Source organism: Lissotriton helveticus, chromosome 11 (genome assembly GCF_964261635.1).
Source record: "Lissotriton helveticus chromosome 11, aLisHel1.1, whole genome shotgun sequence".
Classification (NCBI taxonomy): Eukaryota; Metazoa; Chordata; class Amphibia; order Caudata; family Salamandridae; genus Lissotriton; species Lissotriton helveticus.
In genome coordinates this window covers 651,568,544-651,591,523 of record NC_136072.1, presented here as the reverse complement: position 1 = coordinate 651,591,523, position 22,980 = coordinate 651,568,544, and positions in this window count along the sequence as shown.

Here is a 22,980-nt window from a genome sequence, read left to right as displayed (position 1 = left end):
TCACAGGTGTCACTGGTCAGGTGACCCTGCCAATAAAGGGGCCAGGTACACGTATGTAACGAAAGGTGTCCGTGTCACTGACACCACTGAATGAGGGCCTAGGGCCCTAAACCTTAAAAGGACCACCCTTGATTTTTTCAAACAACTCTCCAACAATTCTCGCAGAATATTTTTTTCAAATCCCCTCTCTAAAGCCTATACAAAATCCATTTCTGCATACCTCAATTCAGAACAAAATCCCCACCGTTCACCACTAAGCCCACCCAGAGCGGATTGGCCCACCCAGCAAGGTAACAAACCTTATTGTGGCTTGTAAACCATCACCATACCTGCCATACCCTACGCATCTGCTCATCGGCAACAATTGACATTAAAAAACTCCCTGCGTGCCTGGCTTACCTCTTCAACCTAAACCACACACACCAAAAACCCATCTCTAATTAAAGTCTCTGGACCAAGTGAAGCAGGACTTTGAAAATCAAGTGATCTGAGTTCCCACTGTGATGACACGAGGAAAACAAGATTGTGGAGATCACTCACCGGATGAATGTTACAATGTCCCCCTAGCAAACTGCTACTTTTCTGTAGATGACCCATAGCCACCTGTTATCAGATGCTTTTCGTCCTCAACACATTGTGTACCACAGAGTTTTCCCAGTAAAAAAGTCTTAGAAGTTGACATATGTCGTCATCAACACATTGGCACCACAGAGTTTTCCTAGTTAAAAAGTCTTAGAAGTTGACACATTGCTCTTAGATCTGGAATACATGGAGGATAAATGCAGGGCAAATAAAGAACACACAGAGGACACCTGAGAAGGAGAATGCAATGCATACTAGGCTGAAGTAAAGATCACATTCACAATTGCAGCCTACAGAATTTTCATATTAAAATATGTTGTAGTGGTTGAAACTAGCCTTTCATTTGATGTAATGCATGGTGGATGAGGAGGTAATTTCTGCATCACCAGTTTCGAGGTGGAATTGTAGGGTTGTCACTGTGGTAAGGCATGCACCCCATGAAAATAAATTGGTTGGATTACAAATATAGTTGATTATATTTATAAGGGGGTACGATTCAAAACCAGCTGAGGAGTACCAATAGGTGCTCCCCTTTTGTTTATTTGCACATTGAAATGCTGTTTCAAAAGGTCAGCTTAACCCACAGTTTACCTATTTTGTATTAATTTAAAGAAAAACAATGGATACTCCTTGTTAACGATCTCGAAAGACATGCGCTGCTCACTTCAAGAAATAACATCAATGCATCTACTTTGGCCTCATTATGGAAGCATTTTATATACTGAAATATTGGAAAAATGAAATGCATCCCCCCGAATTTCATACCACTTTACACCTAGGGCTCAATAAAGTATCGGAGCTAGAAAACCAGGTAAAACAAGAGCCCCACACTTATGGGACAATACGAAGAACCTTGAGGTCATCAGTGCAAGTTGGCGCAACACCGCCTCGCTCCCCATTTTTCTAGCAACAGCAATCTTCAAACATTATCAAAACTATGGGGCTGAGGCACTAATAACTTGGTTAAACACTGCTACATGGAAGGCTCGGCTCCTGCTTATTGGAAAGGCTCATGACTACACCGAGTACATAAAAGGGGACTCAAAGGCCGATCCAGATAACTATAGGCTAATTACATTATTGGATGTGGATTCTAAGTATTATGCATCAATCTTACTACAAGAACTTTCCGGCTGGGCAGAAAAATTAAAGCGTATCCCCTGACATCAAACAGATTTTCCCAGGTAATTCCACAATTGACAACATAGTAGTGCTCTCTGTCCTGATCCATCAGAGCCTTAAATTATAATACTAATCTCTATGTGAGCTTTATCGACTTTAGAAAAGCCTTTGACTCCATCCAAAGATTGCTATTGTCAGAAACTTGAAAATATGAAGACACCATCACATCTATTGCATGCAATTAAATCACTTTACACAGCTAATTGGATCAAAATCAAAACCGTAAACAAAGCCTCCCTTACAGATAAAGTTCTGGTCCAGAGAAGGCTGAAACATGGCTTTGTATTGACACCATTGGGTTTGAATGTATACCTTCCTGATCTGGAAGCAGTTTTGACCACAAACGGCGCTTGTCTACCAAAACTCAACAAGCAACCCATCCCTGCTCTCTTATATACGATACGGTCCTCTTGGATCGGACACAGACGCGCCTTCTATATACATTGAACCATTTACATATTTATTGTGAGGAAAATAGACCGGCAGTAAATGCCACAAAAATTAAGGTCTTAACATCTGCATCATCATCTGAAATAATACAATTGGGGGTGGGGTCGCACACTACTCACACACCAGCGGGATCGCCCCTAAGGACTGTGGTAAGTGTAGTTTGTGTTCCGCGATGCATCTTCTTTCGATTCTCTGCTATCTTCGCTATCTTCGCCATCCCCGGACACGTATTTCGGGGTATTTACCCCTCATCAGCAGGGATTAGGCCATGTTCTGGGGTTGTCGGTGACTGCCAAATATTGCCAGGTTTAGTACCACTCAGGCGCACAGGTGCGGGGTCCCAGGCTCGTCAGCCAACTGCTCGAGGGAGCTTTAACATTACAATTGGGGGCGGGGACGCACACTACTCACACACCAGCGGGATCGCCCCTAAGGACTGTGGTAAGTGTAGTTCGTGTTCCGCGATGCATCTTCTTTCGATTCTCTGCTATCTTCGCTATCTTCGCCATCCCTGGACACGTGTTTCGGGGTATTTACCCCTCATCAGCAGGGATTAGGCCATGTTCTGGGGTTGCCGGTGGCTGCCAAATATTGCCAGGTTTAGTACCATTCAGGCGCGCAGGTGCGGGGTCCCAGGCTCGTCAGCCAACTGCTCGAGGTAGCTTTAACATTACAATTGGGGGTGGGGTCGCACACTACTCACACACCAGCGGGATCGCCCCTAAGGACTGTGGTAAGTGTAGTTTGTGTTCCGCGCTGCATCTTCTTTCGATTCTCTGCTATCTTCGCCATCCCTGGACACCTGTTTCGGGGTATTTACCCCTTATCAGCAGGGATTAGGCCATGTTCTGGGGTTGCCGGTGGCTGCCAAATATTGCCAGGTTTAGTACCACTCAGGCACGCAGGTGCGGGGTCCCAGGCATCTTCAGCCAACTGTTTGAGGGAGCTTTAACATTACAATTGGGGGTGGGGTCGCACACTACTCACACACCAGCGGGATCGTCCCTAAGGACTGTGGTAAGTGTAGTTCGTGTTCCGCGATGCTTCTTCTTTCAATTCTCTGCTATCTTCGCTATCTTCGCCATCCCTGGACACGTGTTTCGGGGTATTTACCCCTCATCAGCAGGGATTAGGCCATGTTCTGGGGTTGCCGGTGGCTGCCAAATATTGCCAGGTTTAGTACCACTCAGGCGCGCAGGTGCGGGGTCCCAGGCTCGTCAGCCAACTGCTCGAGGGAGCTTCAACATTACAATTGGGGGTGGGGTCGCACACTACTCACACACCAGCGGGATCGCCCCTAAGGACTGTGGTAAGTGTAGTTCGTGTTCCGTGATGCATCTTCTTTCGATTCTCTGCTATCTTCGCTATCTTCGCCATCCCTGGACACGTGTTTCGGGGTATTTACCCCTCATCAGCAGGGATTAGGCCATGTTCTGGGGTTGCCGGTGGCTGCCAAATATTGCCAGGTTTAGTACCATTCAGGCGCGCAGGTGCGGGGTCCCAGGCTCGTCAGCCAACTGCTCGAGGTAGCTTTAACATTACAATTGGGGGTGGGGTCACACACTACTCACACACCAGCGGGATCGCCCCTAAGGACTGTGGTAAGTGTAGTTCGTGTTCCGCGATGCATCTTCTTTCCATTCTCTGCTATCTTCGCTATCTTCGCCATCCCTGGACACGTGTTTCGGGGTATTTACCCCTCATCAGCAGGGATTAGGCCATGTTCTGGGGTTGCCGGTAGCTGCCAAATATTGCCAGCTTTAGTACCACTCAGGCGCGCAGGTGCGGGGTCCCAGGCTCGTCAGCCAACTGCTCGAGGGAGCTTTAACATTACAATTGGGGGTGGGGTCGCACACTACTCACACACCAGCGGGATCGCCCCTAAGGACTGTGGTAAGTGTAGTTTGTGTTCCACGATGCATCTTCTTTCGATTCTCTGCTATCTTCGCTATCTTCGCCATCCCTGGACACGTGTTTCGGGGTATTTACCCCTCATCAGCAAGGATTAGGCCATGTTCTGGGGTTGCCGGTGGCTGCCAAATATTGCCAGGTTTAGTACCACTCAAGCGCGCAGGTGCGGGGTCCCAGGCTTGTCAGCCAACTGCTCGAGGGAGCTTTAACATTACAATTGGGGGTGGGGGTCACACACTACTCACACACCAGAGGGTCTTCGAAAGAAGATGCATCACGGAACACGAACTACACTTACCACAGTCCTTAGGGGCGATACCGCTGGTGTGTGAGTAGTGTGCGACCCCACCCCCAATTGTAATGTTAAAGCTCCCTCTGTCATGATTCCCTCATCTGTGGTTTATTAGGCCGTGACCTAAGATCTGAGTTCTAAAAAAAAAACACCCCTTTCCCGTGCACCAGCACTACCTGTGAGTAATGTGTTTAAAGATTATACTTAGAAAGGCGTTAGCTTCGATGCATTATGCAGACTTGGTATGCTGATTGATGTGAATATAAGCGCCCAAGTCCGAACACAGAGATTGTGACAACTCATGTTTTCTTTTGTTAATGTGACTTTTGCTTTTGTAATTGTTTCGGAAGGTTTGGGCGAGCTCTGCACTTGGAAAGGCCTTTACCAGTCCTGGCGTTCTTCACGTTAAAGCCGCTTTGAGTATTTCCACTTGCAGCGGCTAAAATGTAACATGCGCACGTTATCTCCTGGGTGCGGTCGACTATTTAAACCGCACCCAGGGTTCCATAAATTGCTTTGCCTTCCGCTTCAGCAAGAAGAAGGTCGCCTCTGAAGGCTACTCGGCTGTCTTACCTGTTTGAAGAAATCCGGCTCCTAGAAACTTCTCTTGGGCACATCCTTCAATTCGGAACCCTGTCAAGACAAAGAATAAACCTGAGATAAGTATATTTAATCTTTAAGGACAGGCGCCCTACGCAAGAAAGCCTTGAATAATTTTTGGAACATTTTTCGTTTTCTACAAGAAAGGGAAAACGATAGGAACCAGAGAAGCTTTGGTTAAAAGAACCTTTTGGACATGATTAATAGAAGAGAACTTAATGCAAGTGTTGTTTTTTCAAAGATAAAATCATTGCAAGAATACATTGTAATGTAAATGTTTATTTTAGGTTTTGTTTCCTTATTAGTCAAAGTCAAAAGATTACTGGATAGGTGTTTGTATGGGAAGTGCCTTCTTTCTCTTCGTGTTTTACAACAGGTTTTGGGACACAAGAGAATCCACAGAACCCACATTATATCACCCTTTTGAAAGCATTTGCAAGTAAGTCAAGGTGTCGATGGGAATAAAACCTAATGTTTATAAGAATATTTGATAAAGGTATATTTCTTTGTTTTTAGAATTTAATGCAAAGACCATAATCATAATCCAATCCAAGAACACCTGACAAGAACATCAGATGACTCCATGACTGTACAAGACAAAGAAATACTGGACATAGGACTGAATAGCTCTGATCGCAGGTAGGAGTCATTTTAGTGAGTTAACTGCTCTTAATGTTGAGAAGAGAGACCACACTAGATTTGAGAGTAGTTAAGAAAGGAGGTCGTAAGGAACTGGTTTAATAAATCTTTCCCACTTGTTGTTTCGCAGGTCGACAGCAAGTTAAATCCTACACATCAATGTCCAGTACCGGCCCTCCTCCCAAATTTCTAGTTTTATTCTTCGCTGTAAATTAGAGTCAGCCAAGTTTATAGTTAGTTACATGGGAAGTTGGTCTCTTGCGTCTCTGCGAAATCTCCTACGTCATCCTCAAGATTCCAGTGCTGTTAAGGGAAGGGACGACGTAGTGTGAACTTGACAGAAGGCAAAGCCCACGAGTATTATTTCGCCCAGACGCAACACTCGAGCAGTTGGCTGACGAGCCTGGGACCCCGCACCTGCGTGCCTGAGTGGTACTAAACCTGGCAATATTTGGCAGCCACCGACAACCCCAAAACACGGCCTAATCCCTGCTGATGAGGGGTCAATACCTCGAAACATGTGTCCAGGGATGGCGAAGATAGCGAAGATAGCAGAGAATCGAAAGAAGATGCATCGCGGAACACAAACTACACTTACCACAGTCCTTAGGGGCGATCCCGCTGGTGTGTGAGTAGTGTGTGACCCCACCCCCAATTGTAATGTTAACGCTCCCTCGAGCAGTTGGCTGACGAGCCTGGGACCCCGCACCTGCGTGCCTGAGTGGTACTAAACCTGGCAATATTTGGCAGCCACCGGCAACCCCAGAACACGGCCTAATCCCTGCTGATGAGGGGTAAATACCCCGAAACACGTGTCCAGGGATGGCGAAGATAGCGAAGATAGCAGAGAATCGAAAGAAGATGCATCGCGGAACACGAACTACACTTACCACAGTCCTTAGGGGCGATCCCGCTGGTGTGTGAGTAGTGTGCAACCCCACCCCCAATCGTAATGTTAAAGCTCCCTCGAGCAGTTGGCTGACGAGCCTGGGACCCCGCGCCTGAGTGGTACTAAACCTGGCAATATTTGGCAGCCACCAGCAACCCCAGAACACGGCCTAATCCCTGATGATGAGGGGTAAATACCCCGAAACACGTGTCCAGGGATGGCGAAGATAGCGAAGATAGCAGAGAATCGAAAGAAGATGCATCGCGGAACACGAACTACACTTACCACAGTCCTTAGGGGTGATTCCGCTGGTGTGTGAGTGGTGTGCGACCCTACCAACCCAATTGTAATGTTAAAGCTCCCTCGAGCAGTTGGCTGACGAGCCTGGGACCCCGCACCTGCGCGCCTGAGAGGTGCTAAACCTGGCAATATTTGGCAGCCACGGGCAACCCCAGAACACGACCTAATCCCTGCTGATGAGGGGTAAATACCCCGAAACACGTGTCTAGGGATGGCGAAGATAGTGAAGATAGCAGAGAATCGAAAGAAGGGCACAAGATGGCCGCCTGGTAGGAGCTCTAGTCCGGAGCTCCCAGTGCTGGGGATCCCTTTCCTTGAACTATCCCCGATAGCACGCACCAAGGAAAGCGAGGAAAGCATATAATTGGAGCGTACTCAAGTAACTGGAATAAACACGAGTAACTGGATTTAAAAGTAACAGGAATATCGATACAAAGCACATACCTGCAACATGGACGGCTGGAACTTCTGCAGCTTCGGCGGAGCATTGGAGTGGACCGGGACGGCCGGAGCTGAGCTGTGGTGAGCCAGTGGAGGTGTCCGACCCGCTTGAGATCCCCGTCGCTTGCTCCGGACTTGGTGGGTGTGGGCCTGAACCCGGGGCCACGCACGGGACGCCTGGAGGACTCTGGACGGAGACGACTCGTGAGGGCGGAGATGCCCGCCTGCCTGCAATGACCGCCTACATCTGACGGTCAGGGGACCCTGGAATGGACCGCAGCGGGAGGACCTGACGTTTATGCGCCAAGAGGTCGGTGTGGCTGGCTCAGCGGTGAGCCTGCTTGTGTATTCTGCATGACCCTGTGAGCTGGGTGCCTGTCCTCGCGGGCTGGAGGCTGGATCCCTCGAGCCTCGGTGACGCCCGGAGAGCTCGCCACCCCCCCTCCCCCCTGGGTCGGTGGAGCCGCCGGGGCGGGAGACAGGCGGATGGGAATCGGCGCGGACCGATCCGGCGTGGATGTCAGAGGGCGCTCAGACGGGAGACTTCCCCCCTCTCCCCCTTCCAATGGATCAGCGAGAACGGAGCACCTAGAGCGGCTCCGGAGTACCTTAGCTGCGTGTTTTGGGCAGCCACTGCGCAACGTGGAGGCGCCTGATCTGAACATCGGTTGTGGCGACTTGGAAGGTAACTGCACGCAAATCCACCATGCTAGATACTCATGCCGATTTACCACTTTCTACCCGGAGCTCGGCACGCAATGTATTACTTTAATCACTTTAATCCCTCATGCCGGTTTTTTACTTCTTGCACAGAATTTTAAACTGATATCGCTTTACTCTATGCCCGGAATTTTGAACTGATTGCGCTATACTCTGTATTTGCGCGGGCTTTGCGATCGCCTGACTCTCCATTGGCCAACATGGCTGGGGCCATAAACTGGTGCCATAAATCGCCCCCCTGCCCACCGGATGACCGTGAGGCTACATACCAACGCGGTCAGGGATCAGCAAAACAAATATAAGCCACGCTCCTCTCCCACCTTCTAGCATCATAGAAGCTGAACTCTATCCTCCCTCTCTAGCAACATGGAAGATGGACTAACGCGACCTACCCTGAATAGAAAGGGAAACTGAACTCTGTATGCACCACAATTTGGCGGCCATTTTAGATTGGTCTCTCCTTCTCTCTCTTTGGCGGCCATCATGGCCTAGTCATACTCACATATGACAACACCCCAAGAACTGGCCTCTTTAGTCTATTCTCAACTAGCGATTGTCTGCCGTTTTATTGTAGTATTATACCTCTACATGTATTTCTTGCGCTGTTCGCTAGCTCATTTATGTCTGGCTGCTCTCTAGGCTCATTTTTGACTCATTTAGCTCTTTGTGCACACCTGCATTCTATTCCAGTATATAATTAGTACTATACTCCTATATTGTACATTGTTCAAGCTGCACCCTCTGCACTTCTATTTTGTATTGCACCAAGTGCTACCTCATATTTTTATATATCTCTCTGTTCTTTCCCTTTATGGTAAGCGGCACTCATCTCCAGCTCACACCATAACTTTTGCTTACGCTCACCCTCACACCCCCCCCTCACCCGCCTCTTCCCCCTTTTGCCCAACATGGAACTCACGGCCAAACACACTTATAAAATTAACTACCCCCCAGAGCTCTCCAAAAAAAAACGCAAAACGTTTTAAGCAAAACTTCTTGAAGTCACACCCTGAAACGCCCTTCCTAGACACCTACTACTCCCCCATCAATGGAGCCAAGAGCACCGATATTATTCTATACACTGCACGCAGAGCACAATGGAGAAAAACATTCCTCACCCTACTCACCATATTGACCACCAGGAAAACTGCTCACGGCATTACACTGTCCACCGCACCATCCCAATGCTACCCAGCGAAAGCATCCATCACTATCTACAATAACGGTACTATCTTAATTCAACCCACAGACAGAAACCTGGACCTATTTGACAACCTGTTCCCCACTTTCATAGAATACATCTCCAACGCTCAGATCCCACAACACCTGGCCCCCAATTCCAACGCCCCGACCTCCCAGCACCTACCACCAACACGCACCTCCCTCCACCCACCAGTACTGATACAGCACAGCCCTCTATCCCAATGGTGGCTCTCCCCTCCGCCACCAACACCCCCGTCCTCCCTACCCCTCTCCCACCCCCACCCACCTCAAAGACGCTCCCACCGAACCAACACCCCACTGCCCCGAATAGCTTGCCAGAACAACAAACATCACCTGACAGCACCCAACACAACATGACTCTCTCCCAACCCATCACCCCTCTCACACTTTTCACTCCCGTCACTCCTAGCCCTAATACTCTCTCACTCACCCCATCATCCACCCCCGCCCGACATCGCCACCTACCCGATCAGCAACACACTCACTAACAATTCCAACTCCAACTCCATCCACCTCACATGCACCCCCTCCCCTCTCCCCCCCGTCTCCAGTAACACAGACACTAGCTCTCCATCAATCCCCAGCCCCAATACCGTACCCAACCCCACGCTTGACACTATCATGGCCACCCTCCTACAATTGAGAGAAGAACTCCACACCCTCAGAGAGTTTCTCTTCACACGCCCCAGACACCCCCTTCCCATCTCCACTTCCCGACCTAACATCCTAGCTCCCTCACACCGTTCTTGACATAACACCCTAGCCCCCTCACACCGCTCTCGACCGTACAACCTAGCCCCCTCATACCACACGCATCCCCCCAGTGGACCACTATCCCCTCTCGCAACACCTCCAACCGCCCTCGACGCACCATCAGGACGCTATCGGACCTCGACATACTCACCCTACACCGTACATATGTCTCGGCTCGCCCAAACTCCATGGCCACGACACATCTGCCCATTCCTACGATTCTCTCTAACCCTCGTAGGCACCCCATGCAGAACAACAGAAGCTCTGTCCCCAACAACCTCACTAGGGTACCCTTCACTCAAGATCACCCACCCACCCTCTGCACCCCCAAGCTCAAATGCACACTTCTCAACTGTAGATCGGCCCAAAGACACTCCTCGGAGGTCGCGGACCTCATCATCTCTCTGAACCTTGACCTAGCCATCCTTACTGAAACATGGTTAACTGAATCCTCTGCTCCTTTCATGGACATCCTAGTCCCCCCTAACTATTGCATCATTCGACTTGACAGACCCAGGAAGACAGGCGGTGGAATTGCTTGCATCTACAAGAGCAACCTTGCAATTATTAAAGTCTCCGCCCCCTCTCTTACCTCCTGTGAATACTTCTGCCTTGAGGTCATCAGTGAAAACAAACCTATTTGTTCACTACACATCATCTACCACCCTCCTGGGGACAACCTCACGTTCTCCCAACAACTCATGGACATTATTTCAATCAACTCAGGCCGGCAAAACACACAAATTTACCTTGGAGACTACAATCTTCACTGGAATGATGGTAGTGACGCAGTGGTCAATAGCCTCAAAAATTACCTTAGCGCCTCCGACCTCACCCAAATTTGCAACAGCCCGACCCATGACAAAGGATCTATCCTTGACCTCATCATCTCCAAAGAAGGCACTATTCAACTTGATTCAATCCAACCCTGTGACTGGTCAGATCACCATACTGTCACCTTCTACATTAACGAAAAAGTTAAACGGATCCCGGTCCAATCCTCCAAGCCCAAAGTTTGGAAAAGAGACTTGAAGAAACTCAAGCCAAACACCGTACCCCCTAACAGCTGCAATCTCCTACTTCCCCCGTCCGACGTTACAGACGTTCAGTGCTTAACTGACCAACACCTCAACGCTATGACCTCAATAATCAATGAGGCTGCACCGATGCAACTGAAAAGAGACACCTCCAAGATCTCTAACCCTTGGTACAACGGGAGTCTCAATGAAGACAGACGGGCCATGCGAATGGCAGAGCGCACATGGAGATCTGTTCCCTCGGCACAGCACCTCAAAATTCTGAAGAAAAAGAGAAACGCATACTTCAGGAAAATAAAGCGCTCAAAGTCGGATTTCTTCAGACTCCAGCTCGACCAAGCAAAAAACCGTCCAAGAAAATTGTTCGAGATAATTCGATCCCAATGCAAGGAACAACCCCAAGCAGCCGACACCATGGCCAATGCACCTTCCTGTGAAGACTTCTCTGCTTTCTTTAAACAAAAAACTGACAACATAAGGAGCGATCTCCTCATTGACGCAAACCTCTACTCCAAACACCACTACACAACACCCAATGAACCAAAAAACAATGCAACATGGTCAGCCTTTGACACGTACTCTGAAGAAGAAATTGGCAACCTACTCAGCACCCTGAAACCCTCAAATCACCTCAGTGACCCTCTTCCCGCTAACGCTGTAAAAGATTTCACCCCGTTCATCCTTCCACTCTGGACTAAAATTATCAATAGCTCACTTCAGCAAGGAATGATACCTGACTCCCTCAAAGTGGGACAAGTAACACCTTTACTAAAGAAACCAACAGCTGACCCCACTGATTTAAACAATTACCGCCCTATCACCAACATTCACACTCTTGCCAAACTGTTGGAGAAATGCGTTCAACTACAATTGACAAAGCACATAGAACAGTTTGACCTCCTCAACTCTCACCAATCAGGCTTCCGAGCAGGGCACAGTACCGAAACTGCTATGACTCACATAATCGACGATGCCCTCCAAATCTTAGATCACAATGACTCCTGCCTGCTTATCCTTCTTGATCTCTCTTCGGCATTCGACACTGTGAAACATGAGAACTTACTGGAACTTTTAAAGACAACAATGGGTCTCTCAGGGACTGTTCTTCAGTGGTTCACCTCATTTCTTCACAACAGATCTCAGAAATTCAAGAGCAACAACTTGATGTCCTTCCCAGTACCTGTATCATTAGATGTACCTCAAGGTTCCTGCCTATCCCCTACTTTGTTCAACTTAGTTATGGAACCTCTCACCTCCTTACTACAAGCTTCCAATGTACACTTCCACATGTACGCCGATGACACTCAATTGTACCTCAAACTACAATCCCCCAAAGACATCATGCGTCTGAACTCAACGATCAGAAGCACCCAAGCATGGCTGGCCGATAACCTCCTCAAACTCAATGCCATGAAAACTGAGTTCCTTCTGATCTCACCTCCTGCGAAAATATCCAACACTCAAACTTGGCTGAAACACCTAACTGCACTCAATGTCCAGCCGACCATCGTGGACTCAGCAAAATCTCTAGGTATAATACTTGACGCCAGTCTCAACATGCAACAGCATATCAGCAATGCAACCAAGGGAGCGAACTTCCAAATAAATACCTCGAGGAAACTCAAACCCTTCCTCCCAGCCAAAGACTTCCAAACCGCAGTACAAACGCTAATCATCCCTCGCATAGACTACGGCAGCATCGCCCTCAGCGGCCTCCCCCTAACTACAACTGCACCCCTGAGAGCCTCACTAAACGCAGCAGCGAGACTCATCACTGGATCAAAAAAACACTCACATATCACCCCTGACTTCAAGTCCCTGAATTGGCTGCCTTTTGAAGCCAGAATACACCTGAAAATTGCCTGCCTGACACACAAGGCTATACACCTGAACTCACCCAGCTACCTCACTCAGAAGCTGACAATCTCAGGCGGCTCGAGATCCACCAGAAGCGCAAAGAATCTTCTGCTGAAACCTCGAAGATTCCGGAAGCAAAGAACGTACAAACGCTCCTTCTCAGGAATGGCGCCGAGGATCTGGAACTCACTACCTCCTGAAACTAGGCTCATCCCCTCCTCTTTTCTTTTTAAGAAAGAAGTTAAAGCTATCCTCATGGCTAAATTCACCTGAATTCCCACTCCCGATCTTTTAAGACTCTGTTTCGATCTGTATTCGTGCTCGATCCATGTGCACAGCTGTTTTGTTTCACCTGTATTACCGACCTTTCCCGATTGCTATTACTATGTGTATTTTATGCTCCCTCTTGTACCCACCCTCCCTTGCATATGTAAAGCGCTCTGTTATCTGCAAAGATCTTGTTCGCGCTATATAAAACTTTCAAAATAAAAAATAAAATAAGAGGATGCATCGCGGAACACGAACTACACTTACCACAGTCCTTAGGGGCGATCCCGCTGGTGTGAGTAGTGTGCGACCCCACCCCCAATTGTAATGTTAAAGCTCCCTCCAGCAGTTGGCTGACGAGCCTGGGACTCCGCACCTGCATGCCTGAGTGGTACTAAACCTGGCAATATTTGGCAGCCACCGCCAACCCCAGAACACGGCCTAATCCCTACTGATGAGGGGTAAATACCCCGAAACACGTGTCCAGGGATGGCGAAGATAGCGAAGATAGCAGATAATCGAAAGAAGATGCATCGCGGAACACAAACTACACTTAACACAGTCCTTAGGGGTGATCCCGCTGGTGTGTGAGTAGTGTGCGACCCCACCCCCAATTGTAATGTTAAAGCTCCCTCGAGCAGTTGGCTGACGAGCCTGGGACCCCGCACCTGCGCGCCTGAGTGGTACTAAACCTGGCAATATTTGGCAGCCACCGGCAACCCCAGAACATGGCCTAATCCCTGCTGATGAGGGGTAAATACCCCGAAACACGTGTCCAGGGATGGCGAAGATAGCGAAGATAGCAGAGAATCGAAAGAAGAAGCATCGCGGAACACGAACTACACTTACCACAGTCCTTAGGGGCAATCCCGCTGGTGTGTGAGTAGTGTGCGACCCCACCCCTAATTGTAATCTTAAAGCTCCCTCGAGCAGTTGGCTGACGAGCCTGGGACCCCGCACCTGCGCGCCTGCGTGGTACTAAACCTGGCAATATTTGGCAGCCACCGGCAACCCCAGAACACGGCCTACTCCCTGCTGATGAGGGGTAAATACCCCAAAACATGTGTCCAGGGATGGCGAAGATAGCGAAGATAGCAGAGAATCGAAAGAAGATGCATCGCGGAACACAAACTACACTTACCACAGTCCTTAGGGGCGATCCCACTGGTGTGTGAGTAGTGTGCGACCCCACCCCCTATTGTATCATCTGAAATAACGTTGGAATGGAGGCTTCTTTGGAAGAGGTTAACTCTTACGTATATCTAGGAGTTCATCTTCAATAAAGAGAAGCTATAAAAGCCCTTTTCAAACATCTTGACTCCAAAATCCCTCTTTCCTTACTCTCTTTTGAAAAATTGAGTAAAAATCTTCCATGCCCATCATTAGAGCCACTTTCAAAGGTGATAAGAGCAAAGGGCCCCATTTATGAAAACTGTTGCATTGCTGTGACAAAACAGTGATATGACAGCTATCACTAGGCCCTCCTTGCGACATGATGGATGCACCGTACTTAATGTACGATTGCTGGAGTGTGGCTAAGAACAGATACAATTCCAGCAATGTGAAAGGGCCTGCGTAAGTCTTACGGCTGCTGTGAGGCAGGCGTAAGGTTTTGACGCAGTGGCGTCCTAGAAGTGGCGCAGTCCTGCATACATTATACCTGGCACAGGTATAATGCAGCGCACGGCCTTGCAAAGTTACACATCTGCTTTGATGCGCCACTTTGTAAATAGGGCGCATATTTTTTACATCGCCTGTCCATCACAAAGTGACAAAAAGGCGGCGTAAAAGTTTTTACCTGCCTCTCCTATGGATACAAAGCCTTTCCTTCAGAACTTGGATCCTGGCTCTACTTTTTGCAATATAAACTGTTCACGAAATTTTGCCCCCAACTTCAGCCCCTGAATGCCAGATCAGATTGGAATTCAACCTCCTGAACCATATTTTGGAACAGAAGGCTAGTTTATTACATTATTTGCTCTGATTGTGCAAAGCAGGACCTGGAGATTAACGTTTCATCTGAAACTTGAATGGATTCATGGGTTCCAGCACCCCCATAGAATGAAGAGGTGGCTCACGCCCTTCAAGACAAACATATGGCCAAGATCTGGGACAAACCTTTTGGGCGGATTTTGTTTTTGTTCCTGTCAGATGGAAGCAACTGTGGGCCACAGGAGTGTGGGTGGCGTTTGGTAGCAAAGTTCTGCACCACGCTAGTGTGAGGGGAGGAGAGTGACACATCTGTAGGTATGGGGCTCTCATGCTCTCTCTTTGTCACGCAACACAGCACATCATCTTTGGGTGCTGCACTGCATTACCAGGCATCTTTGTGAATCTGGCCCTCAATCTGAGGAGCATTGGGTGCGCTATCTCCTTAGAAACATGAGTGTTCATTAGTACGTCAGAAAGTGGCCACTTTTTCTCCCAATATACGAATATGTCATTATTACAGAAAACTTTATTAATCACATATTTAAACACATTGTTTATTTTATCATGAGTTTTCAGTTGGAGCACCTTTGACCCGTTCTGTGCTGCCGTCGGCCATTGGCCGATGGCAGCACTACCTCCCCAGTGCTCCCGTCGGTCCAATGGCCGACGCGGCCCCGCCCGTTTTGCGGAAGTACCGCACTTCCGCAAAATAACGGACGCCGTTAAGGCGTTAAATATGCAATACTTCACGTTCCATTAGTAACATTAATCACACAGAATATATTTGAGTGCCAACTATGCATGATTATGATGCACTCATACAGTATCTTAGGATGGAATCAAAATTACGGTGCTCCAATACTGTTGGCTGTTATGTTACTGGTGCTTAATGTCACTTGCTAATTTTTTTTAAAAGACCCATGGTTATTGAAGATCCTTGCTGTGTTTTGAACTTGGTGTTTTACTACTGAAACGTGGCTGCTGTACAGTGAAAACAGGCAAGTGATTGAATAATACAAGCCTCCAGTCCAGTCACAGTATCAAATGGCAGGCTGCTGTTGCTTTTCAAAGTACATGTTCTACTCAAAATATCAGACTTTGTTCTCACACGACTGAGGGATATAGTATGAACTTACAGAAAACATGCTCTCATTTTAGGTTCTGTTGCACCTTCCATAACCTCTATGAGAAAATCATGAGAAAAACAATTTTCTCTCGAACATAGTTCATCAAATCCCAGAAGAGGGTGAGCATTTTTCACAGGGTACAATCATCTGAGTGGTGACTAGATTTCCTAAATTCAGTATAATGGCACTAACAATTGATTTATATTGTGGCTAAAATCGGTTAGCAGCCTTTATCTGTGCTCCTTTGTGTAACCCTCAAAAACATGCATTCACTACAATGCAGTCAGGACCATGTCCCCAGGCTTGTAATGGTTGCCACGGGCCTGATTCACAAAACTAACTTAAGACAAAATCCTAAACTTACTACCATTTTGGTATTCACAGAAGGCACTTACTCATTTCAGTATTCACAGAAGTTAGGAGTCCTAACTTTAGGACTCCTAAATGCCATCTGTGAATACCGAAAGTCTTAAAGTTAGGATTTTTCTCAGTTTAGGAGTCCAAAAGTTAGGAGTCCTGACTTTACTACTCCTAAACTGAGAAAAATTCTAACTTTAAGACTTTCGGTATTCACAGAAGGCATTTAGGAGTCCTAAAGTTAGGACTCCTAACTTCTGTGAATACCGAAATGAGTAAGTAACCTCTGTGAATACCAAAATGAGTAAGTGCCTTCTGTGAATACCAAAATGTTAGTAAGTTTAGGATGTTGTCTTAAGTTAGTTCTGTGAATCGGGCCCCACAACATGTTGTAACCAGCCAATCAGGATTGACTAGTCCCCTTTAAATTGGCCAGTCAGAGCATATCTACGAATTTTTTTAATTCCTTCATGCCCAACCCTCTTTTAACACTAATTTCCCGAAACGTCTAAATGGATTTACACGAATTTACAGAAAGCATGCTTTCTGAGTAAAGCTCCAACATATTGGAAAATGTAGTGTCATTCCAGTCAGCTGTTTTTTTCTGTATCTGAGAACAAAGTTTCCTATGGGAAATTACATGGGAAATCATACTTTAGGACCCCTTTTTCACTTGGCCACCGCTTGATAGATCAGCAGAAAAGGTTCTGCAAAAGAGTTTAGGATGATGAATTTTGGGGGGAAAGGCGCATACACATATATACAGAGCTGTGCAGAGTGTAATATGCAACTTATTACCATTTTAGAGTGTGATGACGGACTATGAGTCACTAGAGCTGCAACTTCGAGTGAGTTGTGACATCCCTCCTCACACTTTACATTATACTTCAATCTGTGAGGTATTTGTGAAGGATAGGATTTATAAATTATTGTGACACATTTCTCAAAATGACATACATTTTTTGATCATAACATTTTTCAAGCCACACAAAACACTTTAAAAAGTGCATATGATTTGAAGGTCATTAATTTCAAATGCAGGTAATTCCTAAACACATGACATAGAGTTCTTGAAGGTTCTAAGACTAATATTTCCGGAGACTTGGAAAATCATTGACAATACCCCAACAGACTGAGCTATTGGTAATAGTATGATTCACTCAATTTCTGATTATGTTGTGCCTAATTCAGCTCTCTATAATTCATAAATTGAACCAGGTTGTGAGCGTGCTCAGGCTGACTCAACTTTTAAAGCTCAGATAGAATTATAGTTTAATATATTAATAAACAGATTCAATGGGCTCTACTTCATAATGTCTTAATTATTTCTTTCCTAGATAATGTCCTAGGACAATTCACAAAGGAATGTAGTTACTTGTTAATAAGCTAATCTGCCAAGTCATGTAACATGTATGTGAAAGTGTACTACAAGAGTACTACTTCACTTGCTCCAAAATACCTTTGGGAACAGATTCCATATACAACTAGTACAACTAGAATGTATTAGAAACACCGGTATTTTGGGAAAAAAGTTTAATTTAATTAACTTGATATTCCTATTGGCATCCTGATATGTAAATAGAATTCTAAATGAGAAACTGAGTTCAGTCATAATTTACAAGTGAGAACTGGAAGAAAGAATATGTTTTACTTGGTTAGAAGAATCAGGCATACAAATTGAGATGCAAAAATGAGTAGTGTTTGAAAGTGGCAAGGCATGATATTGCCAGGCTGTGTGGTGACCTGCTTGCTATTAGTTTTCCATCTTGCTGCTCCGGTTTGGACTGATGTGACACAGGTGAGAAAGTTGTACATAACAACAGAGGATGCTCGAGGAAGTTTACTTAGATCTGGGGTTCAGCAATTCCCCACAGGTGACAAGAATAGAAGAAAGTGATATGTCCAATATTTTTCTCATACATGACAATTGTGCTGGATATAAGGCTCTAGCCTTTCTTTGGGCAACACAATTCTAAAATATGCATATCATGTGTTGTATACAAGTAAAGTTTACCTTTATTGTACGTGCGATTTTGTTATGTGTTATAAAATAATCAGATTTTAGGAAAAAATGTATTACAATGTAGTGTTACTCCCAGATTATTGGGGGTTGCACAGTAGATTCACCAAACCCCAAAAGAGAGATACAGCTTATTTGGATAAAAGCCGAACTGAAAGGTGTCTCTCATCCTGCCCTCAGTGAGTTAAACTCAAGTAGAAGGGAGTGTTTCTTGCTAGACATACCAGTCTGAGAAACTCTTATTCATATGTGGTATATATTGAGCCCCACCCCACACCCCAAAATCAGTACGCACATGAAATAGTTAGTTATTTACTATATGATTATTTATCATACACTATTTGTCTATAAATCACGGTATTAGAATGATTGGAAATATTATGAACAGCCCAGCAATAATTATACATATATAAGTAGAGGTCAAATATGCTCCGATCATATTTTAGCACACATCCCTACACTACTAGAGTTTGCCTAAATTATTTGTAATTAGTCTTCTAATAGCATGGTTGAGTTGTAGATTAGGGGATTGTTAATAAACTAAGCCTTCAACAGGTTTGTGTGTCTAATCACTCCCCTTGTGCCAATACCTGATATACCTTTTCTAGGGATGACGTTTAATGAATCGACGAGGGGTTCATCTCATCCTTTACTGCAATATCATTGAACAGGATAAATGAACAGTACATTATGTTTAAAAGTGGCTGCAGGTGCTTACTTCTATTTTTCTTTCTTCTTCCTAAAGTTGGGGACATACAAACTCATCGCCCGCCTTCAGCTGCCGCGCTTACACTGAAGTCAGAGATTGAAAATTGTACTCTTGGTCTAGTCAGCAACAGTAAGAAAAAAAACATGGCAATTAAAGCCGTAATTTTTTTAGCTGCAAAAAATAGAGGAAGTTGCAGGTTGGCCTACTGTCTGCTTCTAGGCCCTTCACCTTCATCATGCACTCGCTGGGCCCGATTCACAATGGTAACTTATGTGTAGTAAGGTTACGAGTGCTGAGTCTCCGCACTAGGGTGAAATCTCTGCATGGTGCAGTCTCTCTAGTGCCCCGTGCAGAAATTCCACCCTTAGTGTAGAGATTCCGCCATGTGTGAGGAGGCACATCATTCATAACTTTACTACATGCACGTTACCTTTGTGAATCAGGCTCAAAGCAGCTGAAGGCAAAATGTAATGTTCAGTGAGTACTCTTTATATGCAATCAGGCTTATATTGCATGCAACACTAAAGAAACATAGAAAGTCCTAACACATATGTCAACATTTTGCAGCTTAACCTCTGGCACAGAGTACAACTTTATACTAGATACTGTTGGACTTGGCCCTTTTTGCAGGGTCATCCCTGAACTTTTTGCCTTCCTCCTGTATTTTTTCTGACCTGTCGTTGGCTGTTTTATGACTCTGGGCACTTTACCACATCAACGCCTCCTTCGACACCGCCACCTTCCCAGAGAGCTGGAAGCACGCCGAACTCAGCGCCCTACTGAAGAAACCTTCAGCGGACCCCACCGAACTCAAAAACTACCGCCCCATCTCGCTTCTTCCTTTTCCTGCCAAAGTCATCGAGAAGACCGTCAACAGACAGCTGGCAGCCTTCCTCGAGACGAATGGATCCCTCGACCACTCGCAGTCTGGTTTCAGAGCCAACCACAGCACAGAGACCGCCCTCATTGCAGCCACCGACGACATCCGAGCCCTGCTCGACAACGGGGAAACAGCAGCCCTCATCCTCCTGGACCTCTCCGCAGCGTTCGACACTGTCTGCCACCGCACCCTAGTGCAGCGCCTCAGCAATGTCGGAATCCAAGAGAAGGCTCTGGAGTGGATCAGCTCCTTCCTCGCCGGAAGAACACAGAGAGTCCGCCTCCCCCCGTTCAGATCAGAGGCCACCGAAGTCCTCTGCGGCGTACCACAAGGATCATCGCTCAGCCCCACACTGTTCAACATCTACATGAGCCCCCTCGCGGCCATCGCATGCCAACACAACCTCAACATCATCTCCTACGCCGACGACACCCAGCTGATCCTCTCCCTCACCAAAGACCCCGCCACTGCCAGAACCAACCTACACGAAGGGATGAAAGACGTAGCAGAGTGGATGAAGAACAGCCGCCTGAAACTGAACTCAGATAAGACAGAAGTCCTCATCCTGGGATCATCAACCTCCGCCTGGGATGACTCCCGGTGGCCACCTGCCCTGGGCAGCGCGCCCAAACCGACGGACCACGCACGCAACCTGGGCTTCATCCTGGACTCCTCCCTCTCGATGACCAGACAAGTCAACACCGTCTCCTCGTCATGCTTCAACATCCTACGCATGCTACGAAGATCTTCCGGTGGATCCCCACTGAAACCAGGAAGACGGTCACCCAGGCGCTCGTCACCAGCCGACAGGACTACGGCAACGCCCTCTACGCCGGAACCACAGCCAAACTTCAGAAAAGGCTCCAGCGCATTCAGAACGCCTCAGCACGACTCATCCTGGACATCCCCCGACACAGCCACATCTCCGGACACCTGAAAGACCTGCACTGGCTCCCAGTCAGCAAGAGAATCACATTCTGACTACTCACCCACGCACACAAAGCTCTCCACAACCAAGGACCCAGATACCTCAACGACTGCCTCACCTTCTACACTCCCACACGCCAGCTGCGATCGACCAGCCACACCCTCGCCGCCGTTCCCCGCATCCAAAGAGCCACAACGGGAGGAAGATCCTTCTCCTACCTGGCTGCCAAGACGTGGAACTCCCTCCCTATCCACCTCCGCCTGACCCAACACCACCTCTCCTTCAGGAAGCAACTCAAGACCTGGCTGTTCGAGCAGTAGCGGACCCCCTCCCCCCCCAAGCGCCTTGAGACCATCCGGGTGAGTAGCGTGCTATACAAATGCTTGATTGATTGATTGATCAGTGCAAAAGTGCATATGCTCTCTATTGTAAATTGATGTATGGATTAGAGACTCCATGATTGGCTGGCTTGGTTTACTTGTCAGACCCTAGTACAGTGCCCAGGGCTTGTAAATCAAATGCTGCTGGTGGGCTTGCAGCACTGAATGTGCCACCAACGGAAGCAGCTTGTAAAGTGTGTCTCAGGCCTGCCATTGCAGGGCCTCTGTGCAGTCTGTGACTGCCATGCTGACTGGGCGATTGCGCCCACTTGCCAGTCCCTAAACCTTCCCTTTTCTTCATATCAGACACCCCTATGGTAGGTCCAAGGGCAGGGTGCATTGTAGGTAAAAGGTAGGTCAAGCTCTGATGTATGTGGCATGTCCTAATAGTGAATTACAGCCATTTTCGTTTTTCATTATGGGTAGTTTGATTATTACATCTTATAATCCTAACTGACTCAGGGAACCAGGTAGAAATTCGAGTTTAGTATGCCTGAACTCAGAATGATAAAATACGTGTGTTTGTGAAGTTGGTTTTATCATTCTGTGTTTGAAAATACCACTTTTAGAAAGTAGGTACTTTCTTGTCTAACCCTCCAAGCCTGCCTCTGCTAGGTTGTGTATTCCTTGTCTGGAGTTTGAGTTACAGGGGCTGGGGGATTCCAGGAGCCAGGGAGAGTTGGCACAGGGCTGAATAGAGAGATCTGCATGTAAATGGGTGGGAGGAGTTGCATCTAAATAGGGTTGTGCCTTCCCTCCACAATGCTTGCTGCACCTCCTGTAGTGCGTCTGATGTCCCTGCCCTGCACTGTGAAAGGAAAGAAGGAGTCATGTAAACAGAGTGCTCCAGGACTGACCATAACTGGTTTGGACTAGGCAAAGGCCTCTCTGCCTTCAGAGAACAGAGAAACTGTGTATAAATAGGGGGACCCAGACCCCAGAACTTTAGATCACTTTTGGGAAACAAGAAGAAACCTTTGCTGAGGAGAGGAACCAGAGAGACTGAGGAGAGACTATCCCTAAGCTGAAGTGCTACTTGGGGGATTGGCCTGCAGTGGTTGCCTGACTGCCAAGGAAAGGAGAGAGGAACTTTGTGTGCACCCTCATTAACTTGTGAAGGATCTCCAAGGGGTTGAGAAAGAGCTTGCCTCCTCCTGAAGTCTCTGGGACAACAGACTTCACCCACCAGCTCCTCAAAAGTTCTTTGGAAGTGCCTGCAGTTGTGTTGGGCTTTCTGAGGGACTGTGTGTTGCAAGGAGCTGGAAGTGTGATGCACGAAGAAGAAGCGTGTCGCCAAATTGCCGCTGTCGCTTCACAACGCAAAAGCGCCTCGCTTCGTCGGAGAAGAGGATCGATGTCACACCAGATGGGGGCGTGGTTTCGGCGCAGATGGGGACAGCGGCGTGAGCCGGGAGCTCCGTGCCCGACCCCACCGTTTATCCGCTTAATTTATTCTGATCGCAGCTCACAGCAGTGGTGGCCGTGTATGAACGCCAGGGGAAC